This window comes from Lagopus leucura, unplaced genomic scaffold (assembly GCF_019238085.1).
Source record: "Lagopus leucura isolate 7727_CA_CO unplaced genomic scaffold, USGS_WTPT01 Super-Scaffold_73, whole genome shotgun sequence".
Taxonomy (NCBI): domain Eukaryota; kingdom Metazoa; phylum Chordata; class Aves; order Galliformes; family Phasianidae; genus Lagopus; species Lagopus leucura.
The window spans coordinates 90,568,481-90,593,353 of NW_024962252.1; the positions used below are offsets into that span (position 1 = coordinate 90,568,481).

General features: G+C 43.3%; 1 protein-coding gene across 1 annotated transcript in view; it reads left to right on the forward strand.

Annotated features, from left to right (window-relative positions):
* The first annotated feature begins 459 nt into the window (after positions 1–459).
* The window catches only part of SPTLC3 (serine palmitoyltransferase long chain base subunit 3), a 197,127-nt gene continuing 172,713 nt past the window's right edge, over positions 460–24,873 (forward strand). Inside the window, exons 1-3 of the mRNA XM_042895331.1 lie at positions 460–544; positions 1,305–1,384; positions 1,667–1,736. The gene's annotated coding sequence lies outside the window, so the exon portion shown is untranslated. The remainder of the gene's footprint in view (positions 545–1,304; positions 1,385–1,666; positions 1,737–24,873) is intronic.

Sequence of the window (24,873 nt, forward strand, 5' to 3'; positions counted from 1 at the left end):
AGAAGGTGATGATGGCATGTGACATTGGGTGTGATGTGGTCTCTGCCATGCGTTTCCCCTCTCCTAGTATTTGGGAAGGCAGCATGGGTAGAAGAAGGGGGAAAAGCGCTTTTTTCGCTGTTTTGCTCCTGATGTATTTGTCCTGCTTACTGTGCTGCTCAGTCTGTGGGGCTGATGGGTGTATTTTCACAAACCTGCAGACATACCTATCCTTATTGTGCCAGCTTATTGATAAGGTATTTTTGGTATCAAAAGTGGAGCACCGGTATAAAAAGCTGATTTTAATATCTCTCTTATGCTAAGGAGCCATTCCTGCTGAATGCGGGATCTATGCACCTATTCCCCTCAGACAGGGGGAAACAACAGCCTTGAGTCTCCTGCTTGTGTGTTAATTTGCTGTACAATACCCAAAATACATGGAAGAGAACAACACAAATATTCTTACAGGTGTGACAACAAAAGAACAGAAAAAGAAAGAAATCCCTCAAAGGGAAAGAGAAAAAGAAGGAAAAAGAAAGCGAAGAAGGCTCAGATATTATGTCAGGTATGTTTGTGTTGTTTTTTTGTTTGTTTGTTTGTTTGTTTTTTGCAAGGGTTTTGTGAAAATGCATTTGCTTAAAAGGAAAATTTGTTTTATCAACTTCTCTGTAGAAGTAATATTTACCCATGGGAAATGCAGCCTCCTCTAATTTCGGCTGCTTATCTCTGTTCTGTGTGTGTGTGTGTGTGTGTGTGTGTGTGTCTGAAATCATGCACCCACTGAGCTCACATAAAATTATACGATACCTGGGCCCCTTACATCCTGAGTTCACCACAAAGCAGGAATCTGAATGCTGCAGCAGGATGCATGATTGCTGATGTCCAGAATATCTGATGTTTATGACTTGAAGAGGAGCCACATTTTCTTCAGTAAAAGACATGAAATAAAAGGGTAGATTTTAAAAGGGTAAGTTTTCTTGTCTTTCTGCACACACATGAAACCTAAAGGCTCCCAGGGGAGAAGATACTTAAACGAGCAAATGTTAATTGCTGAAGATCTCATTGATCACCACACAAGTGGTGGATAGGTTGCTGCCGAGGGGATTTGGGTTTATACAGGCTTTCTCCTTACGGAACATTTTCCCCACATCTTGTCAGTGTTTCCCAATAATGGGGCATGCTGCAAGAAAAGTTCTCCGCCAGCCCTCTGGACACTCCTGTAAAATAAATGTCCCCTGCTATCCTAGTGGCGTTACAGGACATATCCCATGGGACAGATAAGTCACTGTGTTTCCTGAGTTGGTGTTTTTCTATTTCTCTCACAGGGTACTGAGCAAAAGGCACCAGGAACCACTGCCCACCTCCCAGAGTGCTGCTCCTCAACTTGGGGACAGAACAGTCCCAGGTGAGATAGCAATCAGCCATACCACTACCACCAACTGAGAGCTGCCTTCATTACTGCTCTCCTTGGCACTGAGTCTTTCCTCTTGTTTAAATGCCCCACACTTTTGTAGAACTGTTTTTGTGCAGGCATCTATTGCTCTGGTTCTGGTGTGATGCATGCTTAATGAGCTCTCCTGAAAAGAGCACAGGGAGCTCGACAGCCTTCAGCAGAGGCCACAAAGCTTGTTATTATATCTGTAATTGTTTTTTGGTTTTTTTTTTTCATTTCTCTTTTACTGTGCAGACAGAAACACACTGGTGTTCCAATCGGTTGTGACAGGATGATCCTGAGTGAACAGAAGATGAATCAGTGGGTGAGCAGTTCCCTTAAGAGTAAAAAGGTGTTAAATTAGTTGAGCCTTGTACTGCTTTGAAGCTCACAAGCATGACATTTTTGTGTTTTTATCACATCTTTGTGTTTGAGCTACTGCTTAGTGAGGTAGATGCTGTCAAATCCAACGTCCTAAAATGAAATGGTGATATAATGCAACACACAAAAACAGTGAGCTGGGTTTCGTTTTTCCTTTTTAGTCACTTAGGATGTTTTTAATGACATCTGAGCATTTAACCACAATGCTGTCACTGCTGTTTAAAAACAAGCTCAGGTAGTTATTTAGTTAGCTCACAAAGATTGAAAAATGAAGACAACTCATATTTCCAAAGCTCTGAATTTGCAAGATGGCTTATACTTCATTCTAAAGATACTTTGCTTTAATGTACTTTATCTTCTCCATATTGTGATGGGGGAAAAAAAAAAAAAAAAGCAAATAATTTTGATACTCAGTGTTTCAGATGAGGTATTGTCTTTTCAGGTAGTGCAATTTCAGCCTTGTATCACCAAGTTTTATCATGCCGTCTTGCTTAGGAAAATCCAGTCTTGCTTAAATAATTTGTGTGCTACATCATTCTGAAGGATTTCAAAGCAGTGCACTGTGAAGAGCTCATCTGGAGGTGTTTGGCTGCTCTGCTGTAAGCTTCTGCTCTCATTGCTATGGGATGTGTGCACCTTCCAGCAGCACACCAAGCACCAGGACTAACATCTGCCACGTTTTGTTTGCTTTTGCATGCTCCCTCTGGGGGAAATGCATATACAGTGGGTTACCTAGTTTGGGTATGGCTTCTCCCTAAGGGAGTGGTTTGCTTTTATTTATTTATTTGTAATCTGATTTGATTTTTGATTTTTTTTTGTAAAAAAGATGCATTCTTCTGCATTTCAGTGAGAAAAGGCAAAATGGAAGAAATACACAAAGTAGTACCTGGAGAGGTTTGGAAATGTGTGTGGAGGGGGGCGTTCGGTTTGTCAATAATTCCTTCAGATTAGTCTCAGCATGGCAGGGATTTCTGTGCCAGAGGAGCTGCAGTGCAAGAGCTCTGGGCTTGGATTCAGGATTGCTGCAGAGGTCTGTGGCTGCCCAAAGGGAGATTTTCTGGCTGACAGACTGCAGCAGCGTGATGCAGTAAAGCAGGATCTGAGCAGGATCGCTCTGCATGTGTCCTACCTTGGAGTGGTGTGGCGAGCTGGGAAGGACGGGCTGTGTTACCAGTGAGAGATGGCAGATGTGCTCTGGGGCTGCTGGTCTCTTTGCAGGAAGGGGCTGACTTCAATTTTCTGGAAGCCTGAAACTTAAGCTCTGATGTGTAAACTCATCTCCTTCTGCTAACTCAGATGTTAGTAGCTGCACGCTATCTGCATTGCTAACTATTGTGGTTGCTCTGTTAACTTATCAAAGGAGATAAGAGGATGTAATTACAAAAAGCTATCTGTTACCAATGCCACTCTTTCAAATGAGACTCATTTTACACTGGAATTTAACAGCACCAAACAGACTGAGTGGAGGCACAAACAGTTTAATTGTCCTTGAAAGTCAAATCCACTTGCCAGAGGAGTGAGGAGCTTTCATGGGGTCAATGTTAACCTACTGTGACCATTGATCATTGCTCTGCACTGGGGTGATTGGTCCTCCACCGCTGGTAAATGGATGCTTTCACCTCTAGCAGGAGTATCTTTGTACAGGAGCCATAGCTTTTTCCCTTGAAGGTGACAGTCAGCCACTGGTGTTGCTGCCTTGTAAAATGGCACAGTGCACAAATTACCCATTCCTAAATCCAGTGCTGCCTTATGTAGTAAGCTGGACATACATTACAAGTGTCCTTTGTCCTTTTCAAGGTCTCAGATACAGCTGCCAATACACACAGTAGTCATACAATAACTAGTGCAGGTATGTTCTAATCAGTTCTGCCAAAAAGACATTATGTTATGTAAAAGTTTCCCTCTTCCTGAACTGGGAAATTTCAGCTTCCTAAATTCTCTGTTCAGCATGCTGAACAAATATCTTCTCCGGATCATCACAGTTTTACTAACATTTAAAATGTTAGTTATTTCTCAAAAATTATAGAATCACAGACTGTCACGGGTTGGAAGGAACCTAAAAGCCCACCCAGCCCCAATCCCCAGCCGTGGGCAGGGCTGCTCCCCACCAGCTCAGGTCACCCAGGTCCCATCCAACCTGGTACTGAGTGCTTCCATGGATGGGGCACCACAGCTCTGGGCAGCAGTGCCAGGCCTCAGCAACCTCTGAATAAAGAATTTCTGCCTAACACGTTACTTAAATCTCCCCTCTTTTAGTTTAAAGCCAGTCCTCCTTGTCGCATAGCTATCAGACCATGTAGAAGTCAGTCTCATTCCTGCTTCTAAACTCTCTCTCAAGTACTGGCAGGCTGTAATGAGGTCATCCCAGAGCATTTTCTTCTCCAGGCTGTACGAGACCAACTCCCTCAGCCTTTTTTCATAGGAGAGGTGCTCCAGTCCTCTGATCAGTGCTGGAGTGACTGGTTATCTGGAACTGATGGGACAGAAAACTGTGTAAGTATGGTTATGAGGAAGAACATGAATACTTCTGGATAGTTATTAATAGGAGGAGACTGCCAAGGGCATTTAATCTTTACAAACAGAGAGGAGAGACAGGAATGAAAGGAATGAAAATAAAGGCTATACAGGCATGGGCAAAATTTGAGATCGGACTTAGCATAAGATTAACAAGAAGGCATTAGTTTACACTGGATGGATGCATGGATCAGGAGCTGCTCATGGCAGCCTCTTCTGTAGAAAGCAAGAAAGGTGCCCTCTTGTTTTCTGTCTTCCAACTCGGAGACCAGTTAGGTATTTCCAGGGAAGGTCTACAATGTCCAGGTGAAGGACTCACACTGAGCTTGAACTTGAGCTCATTGCCTTGAGTTGACTCCTGCTGCCCCTCCAGTGTGCTCAGGTGTGCGTCACAGAGCTTCTTTGAATGTGCTGTAAACAAGAAAGGAAATTGTCAGTTAACTAATCTTGGTCAAAACTTACCCTTGCTGAAGTACAAACTGAACCACCTGCAATGGACACCAAATTATCCATAAGAGTCCCCTGGAGCTTTAGATGCTTCTCATGTGCCCTTTTCTGCAGCATTTCCACATACCTGTTATTTCAGCTACTATTCACTCCTGCAGAATCTGAGTCCTCAGGTCAGGGGAAATTTGTCATTACCATGAGGACAGGCACAGGCTTCAAAAGCTGTTGTTGATTTTCAAATTAAAAAATCCTTATTAGCAGGAAAAAAGAAAAGTTGAAACTTGCAAACAGAAAGCAGTAAGAGGAGAATCACGTGTCTTTTGATCATGATTATGCTTTCAGAAGCATATTGGCATAAAGAAGGGATAATTACTAGCTATGCTGGGTTCTGTTTTCACACATTTATGACAAATAGGCATGGGAGCGGGCAGGTTGTCGCTGATTTTAGGCGAAGCTGTTCAGTAGGCACAAAGGAACTTAAACACCAATAGGAAACAGTTCAGCCTCCATAGCCCACCTCCATGTTTCCAGCAGGACTAAATTTACTGACCAGCAGCAAAAGCAGAGTGTGGAGTTGCATCAGCAGTGCCCAGTCATTGTATGTCTTTGTGACGGTAAAATAGTAAGTGTTAAAATACCGGAAGCTTCAAACCAAGCAGCTGCAGTGTCAAAAAGCTTTGTATCAACTTAGCTGCCTTCTTGCACATGCACACAGAGTATGAAGTCTTTCACCTAAATTTAAGGGGTCTTGCAGATCTGTAGTTCTCCATCACAATGCTTCCAGTCCAGAGTAACTTTGGCAGAGTAACTATCTTTTGAGGGACAGCACTGGACAGCAATGCTTCCGTAGATAACAAAAACTTCCAGATCTTGCTCTCACTACAGTCCTTCAATACTGAAGGGCACGTACTCTCTACAACATTGCTCTCTACAGCTGCATGAGAAGAGGTTGTGATGAGGTGGGTGCGGGCCTCTTCTCTCAGGTAACAAGTGATAGGATGAAAGAGAATGGCCTCAAGTTGTGCTGGAGGGTGTGAGGGAGTCAGGTTGGATATTGGAAAGAACTTCTTCTCAGAAGGAACGGTGAGGCATTGGAACAGGCTGCCCAGGGAGGTGGTGGAGTCACTGTCCCCGGAGGTGATTAAGAACCACAGAGATGTAGCACTGAGGGACATGGTTAGTGGGCAATATTGGTGGTACTTGGACAGTTGGACTAGATGATCTTAGTGGTCTTTTTCAACCTTAAGGATTCCATGATGCTCATAGTGCTGCTGAGCACCTTTGAAGGCCACTGGAAATGAAGCCCACACCTCCCTGTAAAACCAGAACCTAATTTTCAGTCCTGTAATTAGCACTGGATAGCCCCCGCATTTAACTTGAAATGCATGTTTTCCCCTTATATGGGTTAAAATCACTGAGGATGGCTATTTTGAAGCATGTACATCGCATGATCAGTCTTATAGATTTGTTCCAGATTGTTTTGCTTATTACCATTCCAGGTGGCTATGAGTTAATTAGCAAGCTATGTGTTTCAGGGTACACTATAGCCATACATAAATAAATCATTATTGAATACAGAGTGCACAGATACTTGATGGTGTGACAGAAATCCTTTTGGCTAGCACAGGACAACTGAAATATATGTATTATTTGTGACCATATGCGGCTTTTTCATTAATTGGCCTCGTCTGGGTTTGAGTTGTGGAGAGTAAGAGGTTTGATCTGTCATTGGTTCTTATTCATCGTGGCCCAATTTTTATTTCCTTAGGTTCCAGGCCAGCCTCTAATAAACAAGATACAGTTTTCCCTCAGATGCTAAAAGGGACACAGGTTGGGTTTGGATATCTGGGAAAGATGGCATAAAGCCAGCAAGACATTCTGTGGGTAAGGTCTCACCTACATCTCCCAGTCTTGAGCAGTTCAGTGCCTCTCAAGTGTTTTCTTCCTGTTCCTCACTCTTGAAGGTCATTCTAGCACACAGCTGACCCCTGCCTGATGATACATGGAGGAAAGCAGCCAAAATGCTGGTGGCAGCCATCCCTGGCAATGTGTGATGGATGGAGATTTTGTGCCAAGAGTGAGCAAGAAGCAAAGCATGGATTCTTTGCTCCCACCACCAAATCTGTGAGTCCCTTTGCTCTGGGGTGCCTGTCCCCTCCAGGGTTACATCCATGCCTGAATCCACTGGCTTTTTCACTCCTCTATCCCTGTGAGGCTGAGTCACGGGGCTGCACTCTTCCCTTGCTGAGCAGTGCTGGTGTCAGGGAAAGAGAAGGGTGAAGCAATGCAGGGAGGTTCAAAAGGATCTGTGCAGTGATTCTATAGGGGCAGTGTCATGTCAACCTTGTGGACACCAACCTCATCGCATTAAAGAGCTCCCAGTGGGTGAGCAGAACCAAAGCACGTGAGTTGCATTCATCCATTCTCTCCCGACAGCCAGATCCCTGTGACCACAGAGGTATGTTTCTGAAGGACTACAGAGGGCTTTTTGGTGTTAAGTTCTGTTTCCCTGGCATATTTATTGAGACATTGCTCCACTCAGCTTTTTGAAACATGGGCTGGGGTCATTAGTACAGCTCATAACTTCACAAGCAGTGCTTGTGAACCTTCAGATTTAGTTCGTTGTTTCACCAGAGTCATTTACTTCAACACATCTTTTTTTCTTTTTTTTAATTCTTTCCCTCCCCCACACAAATGCACAGACCTCACAGGGATTTTCATGCATTTAAATTAAAAAGCTGAACAGTTCCCTTTTCTTGTTCACATTATGCAGCATTGCCCTTCTCTGTTCTTATCCTATTTCAGAGCTGTCATGCAAACAAACTCAACTTTAAAAAAAAAAAATTAAAAATCATTACAGAGGTTTGCATCCTATCAGCTTTCTATCTTGGCTTGTTCTCACTGTATGTGTAAGGAGAAATCCCTTCTCCTGACTGCCCTTCTCTTTCAGGTATATTGACATCTTTTTAATCTCTAATTCATTATTTCTCTGGCTCCCCGAAATGCTCTGGTCTGCTCTGGTTGCCCAATAAACCACTACTCGCTGCCCTACCATGCATAGGTAGTACTTACTTTTCCAGGACTATGGAACCCTTGTTTTCATTTACATTTTCTTCCTCAGCTAATCTAGAAGGGGGAGATTCTTCTTTTCTGTAAAGCCTGCCATGTGCTGCTAGGACACCCCCTTGTCTTTTTCCATGTGAGTATGCCTCAACAAAGAAGTCATTACAACTCTTTCTTCCATAATTTCAGTATCTGATTGTTTTCAATATTATTTCTTACTCTTGCATATCATCTGAGTCAGCTTTTAAGGAGGGCTTAGCCAGAAAACTTCAACATGCGTTAATAGTAATTTCTTTTATTTATTTATTTGCCAAGCCAGCTCTTATTAGAAATCTTCGCCGTGCCAAAAGGTTACTCTCTGGGAAGCCTTTTCATGTCCCTGATCAAAATGCAGGGACACTGGCTTCTGTAAGGTAAGCAGTATGGGCTCCTGTGTGATTTTCACATTGGCAATGGAAAAAAAAGTTACCTTTAGCAGAATCCAAACACAGAAGTTGCATCCAGCTCTGGGATTTCTTAGAGGGCAGCCCCAGGAGGCATCATTTTTGCTTACTCTCAGCACAAGTACATGGCTCTCATTACTGGCTCTCCTGGGCAACAGCCATAAACCAGGCTCAAACAAATATTAAAAAAAAAAGGGGAAACCAGCAGGGCTGTAATGATCGTGACAGCAAGTGGATGGGACAGGGCTCAAAAGAGACAACTACAAATTGTTCCCAAGGAAGTATACATCTTGTTCTTACTGCAGCTGAAGCTCTTCTTGGGAAGATGTGGATCTTAGCATAGCTCTGGCACGGAATTTGTGCTAGCTGCAGATGGAAAGAGTGATAAAGCATGGAACAGGTATGGGACAACAGGTCAAGGCTTTTGCCTGGTCACTGATATCCCTCTGATGGCCAAGAGGCTGCCTTTTCTGAAGGAGAGCAGCAAGAAATGTGGTGGAAAAATAACTATTTTTTACTTATTTCTCAAGCCCATGAAAGAGCACCTATATGGACAGCAGGAAACTGACAATTGATAGGTATGAAAGCAGATCTGCCAACTTTTGTGCAGGACATCAAGCAGTGAATTTAGACTGCACCATCTTCCCATCTCCCTGGAAAAACATTCAGTGTTCTTCATTTTATCTACACAGGGAAGATGAAATGTTGTAGATCTTAATGATTTGTGGGATGGGGGATATTTCTTGGTTTCCATAAATTTGTTAACCTCTTCGTCAGTGAGGAATAAAGATCTGCTTTGAATTCATGTTGCATTTTTAAACTTTCCTTCTAAGATTCCTTTTTATTGTTTGTTTGTTTTCCTTTTATTTTCCATCTCTTCTCATGTACCTCAGAAGAAACCAGCCTGCCAAACTGTTCCAGAAAGCTCTTCTGAGATAAAGACATCCATTCCTGTATATGATCTGTACTTGTGAAGCAGAACACAAAGTCCTTTTTTCATTTAATCCATATTAATTATCTTGCTTCAGTTCCTTTATGCTTTCCACGCAGCCCAGGTGCCGAAACATGCACGGCTGCATCTTGAACAAACAAAAGCCTTTCACTGCACACCTGGCAAGTCAACACTCCAAAAAAATAAATACAAAGGTATTCTGCTGAAGAACTGAGGCTCTCCTTGCCTGAAAACTAAGTGCCTTGGGACTGTGGACTAAGGCTGATATTTTTAGTGCCATCAATATCTCCTGGATTTGATATCTCCCCAGACAGATGGTTGTTTCCCACAGAACGTCGTCAAATGTTTGCTCAGCCAAGATCAATTTTGTTCCAAGTCCTTTCCCACCTTCTGGTGAAATACGTTTCACTTGCCAGACAAAAAATTAAAGAAACAGCACGAAACCATGTCACTCTAGAGGACTCTCATCCCCATAGGTCTTCTCCATCCTTTAGCTGTGTGACTGACATCTCTTTCAGTGCCCACAGAAGAACAGATGCCCTTGCAGTGGAAGCATGATGCCAAAATTGAGTGCTGAGGTCTCACACCAAAAGCAGTTTTCCTGAGACAAGTCTCTTCTCAGCCACACTTGCAGTTAGATTTCCTAAAACAAGAAAAATCTTGAGGACCTTGAACTACCTGAAAGAAGGTTACAGTGAAACGGGAGTCAGACTCTTCTCCCAGGTAACTAGTAACAGGAAGAGAGGTAATGACCTTAAGCCTCTTATGCTTCTTACATGATAAAATGTAGCACAGAAATCTACAGGTCAAATTACTTCTGTTGAAAATTAAGCTAGACCCTTTGACTTCAATATTTTTTTCCCATTTACTTCTTAGAGTGTTACAGTTGATACCAGGATATTCGCAAATGTGGCAAGTTCAGGTACGGAACTACAATAGTCAAGTTATAAAGCCACTTGAAGGAGAGCAGAGCAATTACAGAGAGCATTTATGAATATTTACAAAGATTTTGTAGTTTCCTAATTCTGCTTCGTCACCAAGGCTGAGCAGGTTTAATAGCTAGTGTGGTGTTTTACTTGACAATCCCCTTGAAGCAATGCTGGCCAAAGGCTGTGTGGGCTGTGATGTGGGATCTCCCTGCCACAGCCCACAAGGCTGCTATCCCACCTAGTGGCCGCCAGCTCGCCCTTCAAAAAAGCAGCTTTTTTTTTTTTTTTCCCCCATGACGTTGGTGAAACAATTCTCTGCATGAAGTACTATGTCCATTAGCAGTGGAGATGCCTCCAAATAGCTTATTCATGGTCAAATAAATGTGTTTGCCTTAACTGTGCTCCACCAGGGACCAGGTTCACTCTCAGATGGGTATTTGCATCATCTAAACACACAAAACTGACATAGATGCCTGTCTTATACAGTCAGCTTTCCAAATGTAAGTTCCCTATGTCACTCTTCTTGCATTTTTAGCTGGCCCCCAACTTAGGTTGTAGGATCAGCCCAAGTAATTTATACTGCTAATCCCATCAAAACATATGAAAATAAAATGCATTGAAGTATATTTTGATGATAACAAGGAGAATGAAGACTTGCTAAAGTGCTGCAATAAGCTTCATCTTATTCCAGAAATAACATCTACAGTAAACCTTCAAGATGGAGTTCACCTGTGAAATTCTTTATGGCTTCCTTCCAACTTTGTTCTTTCTGTCTCTATGCTAAATTTTACTCTATTACAACCTTCAAAAAATTGTTTTCTTGTCAAAAGAAGTGAGCTCTCTGCCCTCTTAATCCTTGAAGTCCCTACAGTCCTTAGGTGCATGCATGGGCCACACTGACTGGATGGTCCAGCTGTTGTCTCCTGTACCCAGAGAACCTCTTTTTTACTTTACAATATTTTCCCCTTTTGGGGCTGGCCTTGCTTTTTGAACTAAAGAACTGAAAGGTAAAGACAGCAGAAGCTCCCAGCGCCTAAAGTGTTTCTGCTGCTCTCTGCAGAGCAGAAATTTAATAATGAAGGACACTCCAATGATTTAATAATGATTCTATCAAATTTTACACCGAAAAAATGCCTTTTTTAAAAAATGAAGTACTGGAAGAATCATTTTCCTGCATATCAAAGAAAAAGTGGGGAAAAAATATATAATCCTGACCAACACCTTTACAAAACAGTTTTCAGTATTTAATTTCTTCTTCACTGAGTGAAACATAGGACATAGTGTTACCTTGTCTAACTGACGTTTATTTAAACAAAAGCATTCCAACCTGTGCTGTCTTTCCCCAGGTACTGGAAGTAATTTTTTCCTAGAGAAGTGAAAAAGTCACAGGAAGCTTGACAGAAACGTTGGTTTTCTTTCTTCTCAGCTGTATAAATACATTTTATATGTATTTATATATACGCATACAATAATTTGGTGATAAAATGCACTTAGCATCAATACTGTGCTCAATCTAACTGTCAGCTTGTTCACGCAGAAAGCCTGCAGCTCCTCTCTCCTCGAGCTGCTTGCTGCATGCAGCTTGGGAAGCCATTTCCCTGGGCCCCTAATTAGCTGCCTACCTGAGCTGTCTTCTCAAACCTGATTAGAAATCTCCCATTCCCTTCATACGTCTCCCTGCCCACTGCTGTGCCTCGATTTACATTTCCAGCAGTGTCTTTTGCAAGCAATCTACCTGCCTGGTTATAGCAGGGAAAATTTTGGAGGGCCATCGTAGGGTGCAAGGGTTCTGCTGAAGCTCCTGCAGCCTCTGACCATTGAGATGTTTTGTTTCTTGCTCTCCTGGCTGCAGGATGCTCGTGCAGTCTGTGCTGAGCAGGATTTCCCACAGCACAGCGGTGCCTGCTGCCGTGTCTGTGCTGAAGCAGAGCTGAGTACAGTTCTGGTTTCCCTACCAGAGCATGGGCATGTATGGGCAAAAAAATCAAAGCGGAGAATTTCTCAAGTTTCTACTGCTGCATTTCATAACTTTTGTTATTTAAGTCTTGTGGGCAGCTGCTTAGTATCTGAAACTTAATTCTAAACAGGGAAATTCTGCTAACAAACTCCCACTTAGCTGACAATCAGCTTCTAAAAACAATTGTTCTGGTTTTAATGATGAAGGTTAGTTTTTGTTTATCTGTATACTTATGTCCACCAGACTTAGACCTACTCTAACAGCATCATCTACTGCCTCCCAAGAATACTGTAGTCTGAGAGTATAAGGCACAGTCTTAAACTTGCAGCAAAGTGTGTCCTTTTGTAGTTGATGCTGCCCATGTCACAACATGCTTGGCCCCATAATTTGAGATACATAAACTCTCAAATGCAGGAGAAGGAGATGGAAACAGGCAGCAAAGCCCCTGGTGGGAGAAGGAGCTGTTCACATGCAACCCATGGAAGACGCAGGAGTGCTGGATCAAGGACAAGGCAGAGGAAAAGGGCCCACCCTGGAGACTACCAAAGGCAAGGGGAATGTTTGTTTCTCTGTGAACTCAGGAGCTTCCTGTGCTGTAAAGAGTTCATTGTTTGAATTTCTCCTGGATAGAAACTGAGCTACACAAGGGCTTTTTAGTGCTTTTGGTGTGCTTTATTTAAGGAAAAAGAAATTACAGGCTGATCCACTTTTAAGTTCACGTCAATGCAGAGTCTGGACAAAGGAGGTTTACACACACATACACACCTATTCCAGGTATCTGCAACTTCATTGACAAACAAGCAAAAGCACTGCAATTCTGAAGCACTTCGTAGACCACACAGCTGAAGATAACTAGGGAGATGCCTGAGAAAAGAAGCAATTACAGTTAATCAATAATCCTCAAATGGCAGCAATTAAAATTCTGAAGAAAAAAAATATTTAAAGGAAAGTTGGCAAGCTAATAGCAAATCGTCCATCAGCCATTCCGAGCATTTTGCAGATCTCAACTTGAAAAAAGGAGTAGTTTTTAATTAAATCATTATCTGAGAACACCATTGATCCTTCATGTTAGACAATTTGGAGTGTAAGAAACAGCTTTGAATGGCCATAATCATAAAAGATGTGTTTGTTTTCCCCCAGAACGAGCCCCTTCCTGACTATATAAAAAAGATGATTCTACTGAAACAATATGGGAGAGCTTTCTGCTTTTAAATGATCTAATTTTCATCTCCTTAGCTAAGTTAATTTAGTATAGTAACACATGCATTTGTTTCCATATAAAGCCATTTAGATAGCATTTCTTATATAACTTTGTCCCTGCCCCAAGAAGATAAAAGTAATAGATAACAGTTACAGAGCTCTTCTGCCATTTCTACGCCATAAGAAACTTCAGCAGTCGCCTAAGGGAGTGCTTTTCATCATCTAAAAGCAGGGCACAAATTTCACTTTTGGTGTTTTTCTAAAGCCTGATGGAGGCTTAGCTCTGGGGGTACCCCCAGAAGGGGCAGCATAGATAGATATGACCTTCTATCACCTAACAACCTCAGAAATGACAGCTGAATACCAGCATGACTTTTCAAGCTTGCCCAGGTGTCTTCTCTCACTCACTGATGAGAACAGAACTCCAACTGGCCAAAGGCTAGGGAGAGGTGGAGCTGGCCCAACGGCTGCCTAATCTGCCTCCTCAGGAGGCTAAATTGGCCTCAGGTGGTGGGCTTGTGTTTTTGCAGGATTTTTCTAGGCAGGAAAAGCTGAGTACCTTCCTAGCAGAATCTGAGGACCCCCTGATGCTGGGGAGGGCATGTAAAGCTCTAGAAGGGGTTCCCTATGCATGGAGGCTCTTTGTAGGTTGCTTCCCTGGATTTCTTGACCTGAGCGTAGAGTTTGGCTGGAGGGAAGAGCAGCAGGTGTGTGTTTTGATCCTCAATGTGTTTTGCCTTCAGAATTCAGTCCTTGCTGAAAATGCGAACATTGATCTTCATTGTAAAGGGTAAGATTTATTTATCTTCTTTAACCTCTTCCCTTTTGTAGCAATAAAGCCGATGGTTTATTGGATTAGATAGTATTAATTGCTGTGTCTGGGGCCTGAGATAACTGGTGTGGTTGGCCTCAGCTATGGTAGAATGCTATGTAGTTGAAAATGATGTGGTGGTGATAGCGTTAATGTTTAGCCTAGTGTTAGAGGGTGGTGCAGACTAGAAATGGCTCAGGTAAGCAACTGGCATCCCTGTGTCCCCACACTCTCTGAAGCAAACAGCAGATTAGAGATTGTCCTTTTGTTTATGAAGCTTTAACAGTTGTGTTGAAGCAGTGAGTTTGCTCAGAGAAGAGACATTAAGCATTCATGCAAGCATTTGCAAGGTGAGGCATCTGACCTCTCCCTGCCTGATTTCCCTGCCCAGCTGCACAGCTGAGCAATTAACATGACCTCCTTGTGTCAGAATGGAAAGATATCTACGGTGTCTATCTCTAGCTGACTTGAACCATCAAAGATAGATTCATTTTGGAACGCATATTGCCTCTTGTAACCTGCACCTCTATTACATGCCTGGGGCAGGCTGAAGGAGGCACTACAAGTTGCTTCATCTGTCCCTTTTCTCTGCAATGACCTACACTTGCAGCTCCCGAGGAATATCCAGGGAGTAGGTCCTGCTGTTGGGAATGGGCAGGGGTCACGAGCCAATACCTGCCCTTTCTTTCCTTGTCCAGTAGCCAAATAGCCCAGCAGCTTCTCCTGGGAATAGTGAATTCACATCACGGTGCAGCCTTCACATTTAACTCTTCACTCCTGAAGCTCCTCTTTGACTAGCCAAAAACCTTTATGTTCAACATATGCACTGGGGCGGATCCAAACACTGCTTTTCTCTTAGTTCTTTATTTAAAATAGGAGCTGTACATAATTTCTTTTTCTAAAAGAATAAGATGAATTATTTCCAGCTGGAAGTGAAACAAGTGACTTACTCCTAAGTTTACTCCTGTTCTGTAACTGCTGTGGCACTCCATTAGAGTGTTTTAGCAAGGAGTCTCCAAGCTAAACCTCATGGTGCAATTAACAGGAAAGAATCATCTTGCCCCAGAATGAATCCCTGTAATGGGTGTTGCATCTTGGCTGGTGCTTTAGTAATTGGTGCTTGGCCAGTGCTTGATCATCTTAGAGGTCTTTTCTAATCTTAATGATTCTATTATTCTCCTGTCAGTCATATGAGCAGGAGCAAGCCCTGTAAAAAGACAAGGCCAGCTTGTGGCAGGAAGAGAGCCAGCTTGTGTTGGAGAGTAGCATTCGTCAGTGTGCAGGTTATTCTTTGCTTATTCCCCTCCTCTCTCAAGTGCCACTGATGTACAAATTATGAAGCATTTGTTTGTGCTTCTTGCTTTGCCAGAGCACATAGCCCTTGGCATTGACAGCCTGCCTCTGTCCAAAACACTGAACTTTCATCTAATGAGCTGAGCTTTTCTCGCTTTTGACTCATGCCCACATAAAGCCCTATGAAATTTTGTCACTGGCTGCCTGGAAACCCTCCTCAGGGCTTTTCCAAGGCTGATGAGGAATCATGAGCAGGATCAAACAGATATTGAGTCGTGTGGTGCTTGTAGGCAAAAACATGTCTTCTCTGAAGATCATGACCAGAAACATTTCGTAAAGACAGAAGCTTCTCTTTCCCTTCTTTCTTTTTCCTCATAGCTCTCACTGGAGCATCTCTACTTACTAACCACCAAACTCTTGTGCTCTTTGATATTTTTGTATGGTTGTGGGGGGAGGAGTGATAAGCTTATAAAAAGGGAAACCTGTCTGCATTAGCTGAGGAAGTCAAACTGGCAACTTGAGGATGGGGAAATTCTTTATAGAGAGAGTGGTGAGGTGCTGGAAGACTGTCCAGAGAGGTTGTGGATGCCCCATCCCTGGAGGTGTTCAAGGTCAGATTGGATGGGGCCCTGGGCAGCCTGGTCTGGTTTAATATTTAATATGGGGAGGTTGGTGGCCCTGCATGTGGCAGGGGGGTTGGAGAGTCATGATCCTGGAGGTCCCTTCTAACCTTGACCATTCTGTGATTCTGTGACAACTTTGTCTTCCTTTTGACCAAAAAGGCATCTTCATCCTGAATAAGCAACAGAAACAACGGCTGATTCTGGTTCGCTCTGAGTTACCAAAAAAATTTAAGGACATACTTAGCCTACAGAAGCAAAATACCTGAGATTTGTGGTTTTGAATAAGCTTAAATTGCTTGCTTGGTTGTGAATTACTAACAACAGTGAAGTGAGAAGATGTATGGTGTGGTGGTCATGCATCTGTGAAGTTGGGTATGTTGGAGGAGCCAGGTCTAGTCTGCAAACTCTGAGGTAGTGGCTACATGCAAGGATGGACTTGAAATGGGTAAAAGAAGCAGAAAAGCTCTGCTCTGGTCCAGGAAGTCACTGCCATCTTTGGGAGTCCTTTAATTGCAGCCCCATAGGACATGGAGCAGTGAACTGGAGAAAAGCACCAGAGGGCCCAGGTAGCAATGGCAGAAGCAGGGTACACACAGAGCATGCGTTGCTTTAAATACTTTGGAGAACTTTCTCTTGCTGATATAAAATTAAAAATGGCATTTTTTCTGGTTTCTAGTTTAGCACTCAGCAGATGTGCAACTGTTGACAGTGAGATGCCTATTAAAATTACTCTATTTCTGGAGGTTCAACAAAACAAGATTATTTCTCTTGCAGAGCACTTGCTTCAGCAACACCTGAGAAAGAAAAGCCGGTCACTGTAATAACCAGACCATGGTGCCAAGTTTACACTTATTTCATTACCATGAGCAAAAAAGCATCTCAGAACCTGCCTTGTAAGAGTCTCTGTGTTCCTTTCCCAGCAGCAGAACAGGGGAAGGCTGGTGAGGAGATGCTAAATCTGTATGTAGCTTCTCCCTTACTTCACCCTTCCCTTCCTGTAATGTGGGAAGACATTTGTCTTGAAGGTCAGCAAACACCTCCACCTTAACAGTCCTGCCGAGGGAGAGCGATTCCCACCACATACAGGTAGATCTTTGCCCCTTCCACATATTCATGTTTTCTGTACTCTGTACTGGTGAGGCCGCAGCTCAAGTACTGTGTTCAGTGTTGGGCCTCTTGCTACAAGAAAGACTCTGAGGCCCTGGAGGGTGTCTGGAGATAGGCAGTGAAGTTGTGAAGAGTCTGGAGCACAAGTTTTATGAGGAGCGGCTGAGGGAACTGGAATTATTTAGTCTGGAGATGAGAAGGCTCAGGGGAGACATTCTGTGTCTCTACAACTGCCTGAAAGGAGGCATTGTTAATGTGGGGGTCGATCTCCCAGGTAACAGGAATAGAACAAAAGGAAACAGCCTCAAGTTGTGCCAGGGGAGGTTTGGGTTGGATATTAGGAAAAATTTCTTCTCAGAACCAATGGTGATGTACTGGCACAGGCTGCCCAGGGAGGTGGTGGTGTCGCCATCCCTGGAGGTGTTAAAGAAACATGGCGGTGTGACACTGAGGGATGTGGTTAGTGGACATGGTGGGGATAGGTTGACAGCTGGACTGGACAACCTTTAAGATCTTTTCCAACCTTAGTGAGTCTTTTATTCTATGTTTGATGTTTGAGCATGTTGGCCCTACTGCACTGTGATATCTCTGATACTTCCAAAGACATCAAAATAAGAACAACTCTTTCCACTGATGTTTTTTCACCTGCTCCAGGTGAAGCCTGAGATACATTCCTCAGGGACATTCCTGGGTTCTCCTTTTCCTTTCTGCTTTGGTGCAAAGGTGAAAGTAAGTACCACTTTTGCTTGTAATGGATTTAAAAAGGAGTGAAACTCAAAGGGAGCTTTGCCAGCAAGCTTTGCTTTCCCACCCAGCAGGAATGAGCAGTGCGGCAAATTGTTTGTTAAATTGAATCTAGCTTTCTGCGCTCTAGCAGAAGCAAAACAAGAGGTGCCACAATTACAGCTTCATCCCCTGATTACTTGCCACAGCATGCAGCAGTAAGCATTCAAATTTGTCACTGCATGGCTAATTCATCTTTAAACTGCGACAGTGTCTTAATTGTCTGTTAATAGTTGACTTCAATCAAAAACCACTGCGAGTCAAATCAGCTAGGCTGGCTGGGACCTCTGGTGCTCACTTCTGCTGTTTAAGGGTCTCAAATGAGATCATTGTGGCTTTTTACTTATGCATATGATCAGCAAGGGGGGTGCTGACAGCTGTGTGGACTCAAGGACATCTATACTGCTCAGTATTAACTTGGAAGGAGAGCTGGGGGTCTATGGCTCAGTGCATGTAGCTCCGTATGGTTTTTGCATGATTTAGGCAGAGCTGGATTTGTAGAAGACGTCAGTCATGAACTGCAATGTAGCTTTAGCTCTCTTATTGGTGCAAAGGATGCAAACAGAGTGAGAGCAAATCTGTTTTCCAGGGCAAGTATTGGATCATAAAAGCCTACAAGAACTGTCTGGTGGGGTGAAACCTCTTCCCATTTTTGGCAGATTGACACTAGCCTTAATTCTTCAGGGTTCATTCACTGAGTTCAGAATTAAAGGATTTCATTTTCTTTCCTTGAGAAAGGCCTTGAGAAGGGACTACCCGCTCCTGTTGGCAGCGCTGGCTCCTGAGGAGCAGCCATAGCAGCCATCGACCCCAGGTAGAGGGCTGGCAGGAGGGAAAGGCAGTGCTGAAGCCTTTCTGAGCAGCAGCCTGGTGGAACCTCCTCTGCAGAATCTTCTTTTAATTATCACTTTTGTTTAATTTGACCATAATTACTCATCATATATTTCAGTAGGGCCATTTGGGTGTTGCCATGTAGAACAGGTTTGTAATCCCTACTTGGGGCAGAAACAGCAGCAAGGCTGCATGGCCTACTCCTCATATGAGGTCTGTCTTGCTGGCAGATGGGGCTGCTGGGCACGGGGGTACAGCATGCCCGTGGGCTGGATGCTCTTGTACATACCTTCCCAGCCATTAAAAGACACACTAGATCAATAGCAGACAAATGACTCTGGTGGCCAGTGGTTTGTTCATGAGGTTTTTCTTTATTACTGCTTCAGCTCAAGTGCTACCATGAAGAAAGGGGATGAGATTGCTTCCTTTCCTAGAAGAGAAAAAAGAAACAAAACATGGCTTTTTGGTTTAGCATGTCCTAATAGCGCATTTGACTCTGCTTGCAAACCACTTGCTGTAAGTACAGCTTAAAGGCTTCAAAATGATTATAGCAGTGAAGAGCCTTCTGCAGTGACTGAAGAGAGAGTTTGCTGGAGGAGACACATCAGCAACACTAGGATGACCCTGAAAGTTGTGTTAGTAAAAGACAAGTGCAAGGGGCACAGCAAGCACTGAAACTGCACCAAGAGGCTGCAGAGCTCAGCTTCTAGTTCTTGCAGAAACCCTGATGCCCTTTCACGTCAGCGAGGTTAGGAAGCGAGGGTTCCGAACTACCAAAGAGATTTGTTGCTTCTTGACACAGAAGGAACCTTACTCTGGCTGCTCTGACCTCTGAGAGCAGGAAAGGCACAAATTTCCTTGCTGACCCATGGGCTCAGGGCAGATTGTTTTGCTTTAGTCCTGGTGTGCAGGTACCAACATGCACTCTGCTTCTGGCGTTGCTGCTGCGTAGCTTAGAGGTCACAGCACTTCCACTATATAAACAGAGCTGCTCTGAGACTTCCTATGTTTCTTTCCCTCAACATCTCCTGAGGACAGGCATTGTACCATAACCATGTCCTATGTGGTTCAGTTTGCTCCTCTGTTTGCGTGTTTGTATTTGTGTGCTTCTTTCCCACAATAGAAAACCCCTTTTGTTGCTCCCACGTGTGCTGCCCCTTGCAGCCCAGCTTCCTTAGCACATAGCAGCTGTATCCTCTCTACATTTTCTTTCTTCTCTGCAGATGAATCACTTCACACAGCTTCTTGCTCCTTGTGTCCTATGCCTAAACCTGACCATTTATCAGTCAGTGAGAAATGCTATGCATCAAGCCATGTTTCCTGCTAGATAAGTGCAAATACTGATATTAGCACATGTTTAGGTCTCCTCCCCAGTGGTGGTATCACTTGTGCACACTGAAGTTGTGTCAAGGCTTTCTCCAGTGTTAGGGTGTGCTTTAGGCCCCAACCACCTGGAATAATTTGATCACAGCAGTAAATTACTCACTTCACTTTGCACATCTGAGCACAGAAAGGTGCTTTTTTACTTCTAATGCTATTTGCAGAGGTCCTGTTGTAGTTGTGCTGCAGTCAGCTCGCCCATCCCTTGTGTTGCACTGGGAACAGCATCACTTAGGGCATCTTCTAAATGCTCCACGTGTACGTGCAGGGTGTAACGTGCTAACACTTTATGGTGAAAAGCAGGAGCAAGGACTGCTGAGCTTCTGTGCTGCTGTTTGGTTTGTCCATTCCTGTTCAGATGCGGCACTTTCTTCAAAACAGGCTGGATGCAGGCTCAATGATATGCAGAAAATAAAATAATTTGGTCACCTTATTTGCATGTTTCTGATGCTGGACACACCAATAAACATTGGATGAAGACCAGAGGAGTTTGCAATTAACACATTAAACAGATCGACCAATGACAGGATCAAAAGCATTGCAGCCAAAAGCAGAGTAGGAAATGAACCGCCCATGTGATGTGACCGCGGCTCTGTGCTGGTGATTTGATTTCTGCCAGTGTTCGAGGCCCATAGGAAGCTGATGCTGCCACGTGAGCTCCTCTTTTCATGTCAGCCACTTCCCCCAGTCTGGCACCAAGCAGATAACTTCTCTCTCCTCCGTGCCTTTTTATAACCATGTAATTGGAGGGATCTGATTGCTGCCATTGCTGTGTAACTGTGCTTTGCTAAGCGAGCTTCTGTTTGTGTGCCAGGCAGTGTTCTGTTCACAGAAATCACTTTGTCACCAGAGTTGTGTGTATGCCTGAAATGCCTTTAACTGACAGAATGCTTTCAGTTGTGTGAATTTAGTTGAGTATATGATATTAACTGGATTAAACTGAGGATTTTGTCAGAGCCTTTCCTCTAAGGAAAGAAATTCATTGATTGTCTCTGAAGTGGAAGAGATCCATGCTGCCAGATGTATTTACTCAGTGGGCAAGTCTGCAACAACCTTAAAATGGGTGCAGTACTGCATCAGGGCATGACAGAACAAGGGAAAATTGTGTTAGGGCTCAGCAAACTCCCTGTGTGGGGGAGGCTTGGGTCCAGAGTTTTTCCATGAGACCTGGCTCCTGTGCTGCTGTCCCTGTGACTCTTGCTGGCAGGGGTGCAGGTTATTTTTTTTTTTCTGCAACATTCACAATGGAGAGTTGGTCTAACCAAAAGAACCCACAATGTTATTTCTACTACTTTGAGACTTTCCTGTTTCATGCAGCTCAGGTACTGTGTTCAGTGTTGGATTCTCACTACAAGAAAGACACTGAGACCCTGAGCATGTCCAGAGAAGGGCAACAAAGCTGTTGAGGGGTCAGAAGCACAAGTCTTATGGGGAGCAGCTAAGGCAACTGGGACTACTTAGCCTGGAGGACGTTAGTCTGGGGACCTTCTACAGCTGTAGGATGGGTGAAAAGAGACCCCCAGCATTAATTTTGCCTGTGACCTTATGTACTGATAAATAATTAATAATAACGGTCAAGTTATTCCTAATACATCATTGGTGGTCTTCCAATGAAGCTCTATTGCCCTTTTACACAAGGGGACAAAAAAAACAGCCTGTAGTGACAACAGGGAATGTGCATTCACAGGCAGGGAGTAGCTAAGAAGTTAATGCTGCAGTCCTTTGCTGTTCCCTCTGAGCAATGAGATGCATTTATATAATTGAAAAATTAAAACAGGGAAAATGCCACTAGATATTTTGTGGGGGAAGCAAAACACACACACACACACACAAAAAAAACCACAAACATCTTGCTTCTTTTAAGTCTACTACAAAGAAAGGTATGTATCACTAGAGCTGGTGCTGCTTTCCATTAGGGTGTTTTCTTTTGCCAACTGATTTCAATCTAACATAAACACCCAATGCTGAAATTAAAGCATGTTAATGTAGTTGATTTATAAATGAAAAGGAGAGTTAGCCAAATAGAGTGGAAACATAAATAGAGACTAAATGCTATAATATAGTCTAAGAGGATGCTCCTATTTAGGAAAAGACTGCCATCTATTCACATGCTCATAGGAATGGAGGAGTAGGCTCATAGGCTGGCAGAGTATCAGAAATGCTATTGCCTAATACTACTGATATTGGAATAGTCAAATGTAAAATGCTCATCAGCTATAAAAAGCAGTTTGAAGGTTCATGATCCATGACAATGACCCACTTGAAAGGTTTTCCTGGAAGTCATTCCCAGATAATTTTTTTGTATGCTTTTTTTTGTTTTGTTTTTTGTAACTGCATTGCAAAATCTCTTGCCAAGGCCTAGAAGAGGGGAGTGGAAACCTATGCTCCTTCCTCTCAAAGACTTCAGATTATGTGGACGTTCCTTGCAGTTTTAATGCCATGCAGCACAGGAACAGAGAGGATATGGTCACAGACACATAACTTAGGGGGTGTGGCTGAACGCTGATGCTTTCCAGTCAGGAGATCTTTGCGGAGGTGTTGAGACAGATTATTCAGTGTAATGCACTTGAGCCACACAGGGAAGTGGGGAAAAGAATTAATTGACACCTGGATGTGTTGGGGACTGGTATAGTGACAACAGATGATAAATGGAAGGCACAGCAGTGAGAGCAGGTGTATGCTGGAAGGACAAGATGATAAATGTGCATCTCGGTATTTACAGTGCCTGAGAAAGCACTCCCCATCCAATACAGGTTCAGTAACTGCAGTAATGTTGGAGGAATGATGGTGACTTGATTGATTTAATTAGCTCTCATTAATGGCATTGAAGATAGTTCGTCAACAAGCGAAGGAGAGTCTCGCTACAACGTTGCATGCTAATTGCTTGATGATTTGCGTTATGGGACAGCTCTTCTGCATAAGTACAAATTAGGTGGAGAGCTGTTTGGAAATATTGCTTCTTATCCCTGTGGGGAGCAAGGGCCTGCCTTCCCCCTGCCAGCACAGGCTCTGTAAGTCTGTGGGGGGCTGCAACCTATAGCCAAACCCTGGCCACAGCCCTTTCCCCACTGCTGCATACCACGTGCATAGGAGGAACCTGCACATCCATACCCTTATTAAAGATTATGAATTAATCTTTTGATCTACATTGCCTATGAGTGAATAAGATGGCCCAGGTAAAATTAAAACTCTCCCTACATATATATATATATATATATATATATATATATATATATATGTACATATATATACATGTACATATTTATATTTATATATATATATATGAAAAATACATATGAGAAATTATTTATATGTGTGTGTGTGTGTATATATATATAAAATCTTATCATAGTGTTTTAAAATTCATTTTTGTACTATCAAAGTAACAAACTTGCATCAAAAAAGAGAATGTGAGGAGTTCAAGAAACGTATGGATGTGGTCCTGAGAGACATGGGTTAGTGAGCATGGTAGGGATGGGACAGTCGTCAAAAATGTTGATTTTTTCAGAGGTTTTCTCCTTAATGATTCTGTGGTTCTCTACTTTTATCTCTTCATGATAAGTAGCTAAGGCTGATATTGCCAAGCACAGGTGACAGTTCCCTGCCTCCAACTCAGGCTGCAGCACTGTTCGTAGCTTCACGCATTTAGCCTCTCTTTCCCTGTCCTAAAGTCTTTGGAGAGGTCCTTCGGAGAAGCAAATCCAAAGGCCTAGAAAGTCTGTGCGCTCAGGAGAAGGGCTGCTATAAGAAATCGCAGCCTGTTTTTTGAATGATTTAGGCCCATACAGGCCAATCCTAATTGAATACTTGTGAGTGCAGAAATGCTTAGGCAGATTGAGCTCATCTTTCATGACTGAGTGAAGCCATGAGATGCCGGATTTCTGTGCTGAGTGGGAACTTTCCTTTTGAAAGCAGTTTGATATACCATTCTTCTCATCTGAAGTTTCAAATGGTCCAGTGTAGGACCAGCTGCCTCACAGCTCTTGCAGTAGACACCGGGATCAGGAATGATGTGAGACATGGGATAAGCGTATTTGTGCATGCTCCCTGTGCTCCTGGCAAAGCAGGGCTTTCCGAGCTAGAGAATTTTGTTCCTTTTGTGCTTTTGATCCTACAGCCGTCCATACGAGAGTTATTTTAGCAGTGTGAGAAAGAGGATTGTGTGGTCACCTTGCCCAAGCTGTCATTAGGAGCAAGCCAGGGCCATGGTGAAAAAGCTGGAGAGGGGCATTTTGGGGCTGTACTTTAGCAGACTCAAAGATATAGTGTTTCCCCTTTAGCAGGATGCTAGGGAGGAAGGCTGTGTGCCACTGCTACAGAGTTCTTTCTCTGGGTGAAAAGAAGGCTGTGCATTTATGGATGCAGTGTGGAATAGATGTGTCTCTTATGAGCTGTGCCTTCTGATTATGCAGGTCACTGAACTTCACTGAACCTGCAGCTCTGGGATTGTGATAGTATTGGAAGAGCTGAGAAAGGAGCTCCTTTCCCTGGAAGAATTCTAAGATGTTGAGCTGTTTTGTCCTGAAGTGAGGCAAAGTATGAAGAAAATACTTGAATTTTAGCAAAGGCAAAAAACATTTTGTCATTTTATTCTGTCAAGAGGGGTAGCAATGATGGGACTGTACAAGATATGGGTGGATTAGCTGTCACCTGGCAAAGGGCTGAGTCTGTGAGGAAGCCCTGCAAGCAAGAGCGAGGAATTTCCCCCTTTGCTATTTCAAAGGCTAGATGCTTGGCTATTGCTAGGA